Genomic DNA, 6,262 nt, shown 5'->3' with positions numbered 1-6,262 from the left:
AATATCTAAAGCCTAGTACTATGTCACTATCTAAAGCCTAGTACTATGTTAATATCTAAAGCCTAGTACTATGTCACTATCTAAAGCCTAACACCTAACCATATATTCGACATGATTGTCTCATTACTACTACTGGTACTGAAAAGTCTTGTATTCCCTTTATGGTGCAAGATAATGATATAACAGACTGGTTAAATTACTTGGTGTGTCTAACAAGGCTCACTATTAATAAAATACACAAATATTTATATCACAACGTGGAAATTACTGTACCTGGATTTTATTCTTGGCCAAAACCTATTGGAGAACACGTGACCGGGCACACCTGAAGGGGACAGTAAGTTTTTATTTAGTTTGTGAATTAATAAGTTTGTTTTGACATATTTTTACTCTATGCCCAAAGGTAAACGAGCTTGTCTCTCATTAATGTGTCTCGGGTCCAGTCCCCGGGGCGGCTGTAAGAAGATTCCTATCCAATGTGACTGAAAAAATGGCAAGTTTTCTCACTTATCTTCGTCTACTTCTGTCTCCTCCTGTCCTGCATAAATACTGGACAATGAAGGTCATACTTATCAGGAACAAGTAAGAAATAAAAAATAAAAAGTCCACCTAAAATAGTTGCTAATTATCTTGGTTACATAATCTCCTCCACCCAATAGGCAACATCCTTGACCACCGAAGGGTCAAGACGTACCTGGCGCTCCTCTCGGAGCAGCCAGGTCAACTGTTAAGTTGGCCCATACCAACTGCCTCCCCTGAACCCTCCTCCCCACCGGAATATCAACAAGTTCTCGCCAGAAGTTGTAATTTCATTTAGGAAAGGAATGGAACCAGTGTTAAACAGAGGTGAACAGTGGTGAACAGTGCGTAAGTCAGTGAGAACAACTCAACAGTAACAGTCGTACCCAACTTAACCTTCACACAGTGAGGTCCCAGGTAGTGAGACACAACAACAACCAGCGATGTGTTAATCCGTCTACGATAGGAAGGACTGGGACCACACCTCACTCATATAACACCATCTGTGAGGGAATTAATATACCACGTCAGGTCCCTCATAACACCATATGTGAGGGAATTACTACACCACGTGAGGCCCCTCATAACACCATCTGTGAGGGAATTACTACACCACGTGAGGCCCCTCATAACACCATCTGTGTGGGAATTACTACACCACGTGAGGCCCCTCATAACACCATCTGTGAGGGAACTACTACACCACGTGAGGTCCCTCAGAACACCATCTGTGTGGGAATTACTACACCACGTGAGGTCCCTCATAACACCATCTGTGAGGGAACTACTACACCACGTGAGGTCCCTCATAACACCATCTGTGTGGGAATTACTACACCACGTGAGGCCCCTCATAACACCATCTGTGAGGGAATTACTACACCACGTGAGGCCCTCATAACACCATCTGTGTGGGAATTACTACACCACGTGAGGTCCCTCATAACACCATCTGTGAGGGAACTACTACACCACGTGAGGTCCCTCATAACACCATCTGTGTGGGAATTACTACACCACGTGAGGTCCCTCATAACACCATCTGTGAGGGAATTACTACACCACGTGAGGTCCCTCATAACACCATCTGTGTGGGAATTACTACACCACGTGAGGCCCCTCATAACACCATCTGTGAGGGAATTACTACACCACGTGAGGTCCCTCATAACACCATCTGTGTGGGAATTACTACACCACGTGAGGTCCCTCATAACACCATCTGTGTGGGAATTACTACACCACGTGAGGTCCCTCATAACACCATCTGTGAGGGAGTTACACCACGTGAGGTCCCTCATAACACCATCTGTGAGGGAATTACTACACCACGTGAGGTCCCTCATAACACCATCTGTGAGGGAGTTACTACACCACGTGAGGTCCCTCATAACACCATCTGTGAGGGAGTTACTACACCACGTGAGGCCCCTCATAACACCATCTGTGAGGGAACTACTACACCACGTGAGTTCCTCCTAACACCATCTGGGAGGGAGTTACTACACTACATGTTTGCTGTTCAACGCCTACATTAATCTGTATGTTCACTGTATGTTCCTTTACCTTTCTCTACTGAAGGCTTTTGTTGAACCACCAATGTAGTCATTTATGTCCAATGTATATTTTCAGCCTTCGGGCTGCAGAACTTTTTTAATAAACCGTAATTATTATTATTATTATTAAAATTAATAAATTTGGGTAAATAAACTGAACATGATAATAACAACAAGTAAACTAGACAGTAAAGGTCATACATAATAAAGTAACAAAGCAGACACCAACCGTCCGAACGGCTAGTAAGCTGATAAAAGGTGGAGCGATAAATAAAAGTGAACATTGTAATAAATTTCCTGGTCGTCTGATTACGTCAGTGACCTACAAATAAATAAAAATAAAAATTATAAACACTTTGTTTTCTAATTAAACGCCCATTTTGCATGCAATAATTTATTATTACTAGTATTATAATTAATGTTATTTATATTTTCCCGGTTATAACACCATGATATAAGTTTTAGGCAGGAGAAAACTCACACCATATTTGGCCTAGATTCAGATATCTTATACAGAAATACTAGAACAACTTCAGATTTGAGTAATGACAATGCAGGTACATCAATACCCATATAAAATCAGAACAACAGATTTTGTGCCTTAATCTAGACATGAAACAGAATCGAAATGTATCTAAAAACTACAAATGCTCCGGCGCGATAAATGGAGAGGAGAGAAACCGGGAAAACTCACTCCACACATTCCCGCCACAGTGGCTAGCCAGCGAGCCTCCCGGCCCCTCTCCACCACCACCACTACCACGCACCTACACACCATTTAAACCTTGCTTACAAATCCTAAAAGCATTATCATCGTTTTATTTATCACATACATAATATAAATAAGTTTCCTATAGTTATAATTCATTTACCTTTCCATTTTTCCTATTGGATAATAGAAATTAATGAGTATTAAAGGGGTTTTTTATCCGTAGGCCTACCACGGATTGGAGTCATTATTAAACTTACAAAATGGCCGATTTTTTCTCATTTACCGCCGGTTGTAACTCAAACTGTTATAAACGTTGAAGAAAACGTTCCGAAGAACCAGGTCCTACCGAGACTCGAACTCGGATCGCTGGATTCAAAGTCCAGAGTGCTAACCATTACACCATAGGACCGCCGTGAAGAACATACCTACCCCTTGAAACAATACCTTCCCCTACTCTCATTATTAATATTAACATTATTATACTTTTAACCTTTCAATATTGTAAATTTATATGGTTCATTTATATCATTCTTAACTTAAGGTTACGTAATATAATCGATGATATAGTACCAAGAGCTTGTAACTACACGTATAATTAGATATATATTTAAGACAGGTGGTAGTCATGCAATTTAATATATAACAAGAGACGTCTTAGCTGTGAGTTAAATAATAGTAATATCAGGAGAGATAGTAGTAGTAATAATAAATAGTAATAGTAATAGTAATAATAATAATAATAATAATAAATTGAGATAATTATAGTAAAATTATGTACAAGTTTTCGTACGTAACAGAAGTAGCAGAAATAGTAATAAAAGTAGTAATAGTAACAGCAGGTATAATATTAATAGTTAAATAGTATACTAGCAGTAATAAAAACAGATGGAAAGGCCAGAGTTTGTGTTCAATGGTGTAAAATGCGACTCCCCACCTCTCGCCACCACGTCCACGCACACACGCACACACGAATTCTGTCAACACACACACACACGCACGCACACACACACACACACACACACATACACACACACACACACACACACACACACTAGTTCCCCGTGAGTCAAGGTACAAAATCGGGTTCCGAATGTCTGAAGATTCGTACCTTCAGTTCTCTCCCCTAAACTCACCCCTTTCCCTTCCATCCCCCCCATTCTCTTCCCCCCCATCTCACCCCCTCTCTAGTAAGTAGAGGTGTGCGGGAGAGCTGTGGTAGAGTCTCAATGCAATTTTCTCTTCATTTTTGCTGGGAACTTTGTGTTGTTGCAAAGGTGAGTAAGTTAGATGAGGTGGTTGCTTTGCTCTACTCTACTTTAACAGAATACATTAACAGAATACATTAACAGGGTACTTGGAAACAAAATTAATGTTGAGTCTTTATAATTATTCGGGATGTTAATTTTGTCTCCTAACTGGTGTTAATTGAACGTATCTAGTTAAGGTAGAGTCTCAGTGTTAATTTTGTCTCCTAACTGGTGCTAAGTAAACGAATCTAGTTAAGGTAGAGTCTCAGTGTTAATGTTGTCTCCTAACTGGTGCTAAGTAAACGAATCTAGTTAAGGTAGAGTCTCAGTGTTAATGTTGTCTCCTAACTGGTGCTAAGTAAACGAATCTAGTTAAGGTAGAGTCTCAGTGTTAATGTTGTCTCCTAACTGGTGCTAATTGAACGTATCTAGTTAAGGTAGAGTCTCAGTGTTAATGTTGTCTCCTAACTGGTGCTAAGTAAACGAATCTAGTTAAGGTAGAGTCTCAGTGTTAATGTTGTCTCCTAACTGGTGCTAAGTAAACGAATCTAGTTAAGGTAGAGTTTCAGTGTAATTATGATGTCATTTTGGGTGATTCTTATCAAACATGACCTCCCTTCCCATGTGACCTCCCTGCCGACTTACCCACGTAACCTACCTGCCAACCTACCCACGTAACCTACCTGCCGACCTACCCACGTAACCTCTCTGTCAACCTACCCTCGTGACCTCCCTGCCAACCTACCCTCGTGACCTCCCTGCCAACCTACCCTCGTGACCTCCCTGTCGACCTGCCCCACGTAACCTCTCTGTCAACCTACCCACATGACCTCCTGCCAACCTATCCACATGACCTCCTGCCAACCTACCTACATGACCTCCCCTGCCAACCTGCCTCCTCGTGACCTCCCCTGTCGACCTGCCCCACGTAACCTCTTTGTCAACCTACCCACATGACCTCCTTGCCAACCTACTCACCCTCGTGACCTCCCCTGCCAACCTACCCCTCGTGACCTCCGTGCCTGCCCCACGCAACCTCTCTGCCAACCTACCCACATGACCTCCCCTGCCAACCTACCCCGTGACATCCCTACCAACCTATCCACATGACCTGCCTGCCAACCTACCCCGTGACCTCCCTGCCAACCCACCCTCGTGACCCCCGCCAACCTATCCACATGACCTCCTGCCAACCTACCCGTGACCTCCCCTGCCAACCTACCCGTGACCTCCCCTGCCAACCTACCTCCGTGACCTCCCTGCCAACCTACCCTCGTGACCTGTCCCACCCATGACCTCCCTGCCAACCTACCCTCGTAACCTCTCTGTCACCTACCCACATGACCTCCCCAACCTACCCCGTGACCTCCCCTGCCAACCCAACCCCGTGACCTCCCTGCCAACCTACCCCTCGTGACCTCCCCAACCTACCCCCGTGACCTCCCTGCCAACCTACCTCGTGACCTTCCTGCCAACCTATCCACATGACCTCCCTGCCAACCTACCCTAGTGACCTCCCTGCCAACCTACCCACATGACCTCCCTGCCAACCTACCCGTGACTCCCTCAGCCCTGCCATCCTGCCCACGTTGTATAACAATAAACAAACAAAACAATATTAATAACAATACTAATAACAATCACAAAGAACAGCTTGTAGACATGTGACCCTCCCCATTCCCTCCTCTCCCCCACCCCACCCCACTAAGACGCCATATCACTACAATCCACCCCCACCTACTCCCTACCACCCCCACCCCTTCTAGACAGTCTTACGCCACGTATCAGATCGATGTGACGAGTCAGCGTAAAATTTGTGTGGGCAACGTAGTAACCTGGTGGACCACGTGGGGCGATGACTGTGTGATGAGTCGAACTTTGTGTGGCCAGTGTGAGTTATATGTACTTTTTTAATACATATATTTTTGCGCCAATTTGTTAGTTAATACATGTGCAGTGTCTTCACTTCTAGAAGAGTTTTAAAGGTGTTAGATGTACCTTTTTGTTACATATTTACTTATTATTATTATTATTATTATTATTATTATTATTATTATTATTATTATTACTATTATTAAACCATCATCTTCACCATCTGTACTGCATATCTAACCACGCACCTGCACTGTATAGCCAACCACACACCTACACTGTATACCCACTCACGCACCTACACTGTATACCCAACCACGCACCTACACTGTATAGCCAACCACACACCTACACTG

At 43.4% G+C, this 6,262-nt stretch overlaps 1 non-coding gene across 1 annotated transcript; it reads right to left on the bottom strand.

Annotated features, from left to right (window-relative positions):
- Window positions 1-3,124: 3,124 nt before the first annotated feature.
- On the bottom strand, window positions 3,125-3,196 carry Trnaq-uug. The gene has a single exon. It is a non-coding gene; the product is annotated as a tRNA-Gln (tRNA).
- Window positions 3,197-6,262: the final 3,066 nt, after the last annotated feature.

This window comes from Homarus americanus, unplaced genomic scaffold, assembly GCF_018991925.1.
Source record: "Homarus americanus isolate GMGI-L3 unplaced genomic scaffold, GMGI_Hamer_2.0 scaffold20145, whole genome shotgun sequence".
NCBI lineage: Eukaryota > Metazoa > Arthropoda > Malacostraca > Decapoda > Nephropidae > Homarus > Homarus americanus.
Note: the sequence above shows the minus strand (reverse complement) of the source record. Positions and strands in the feature narration are given on the sequence as shown.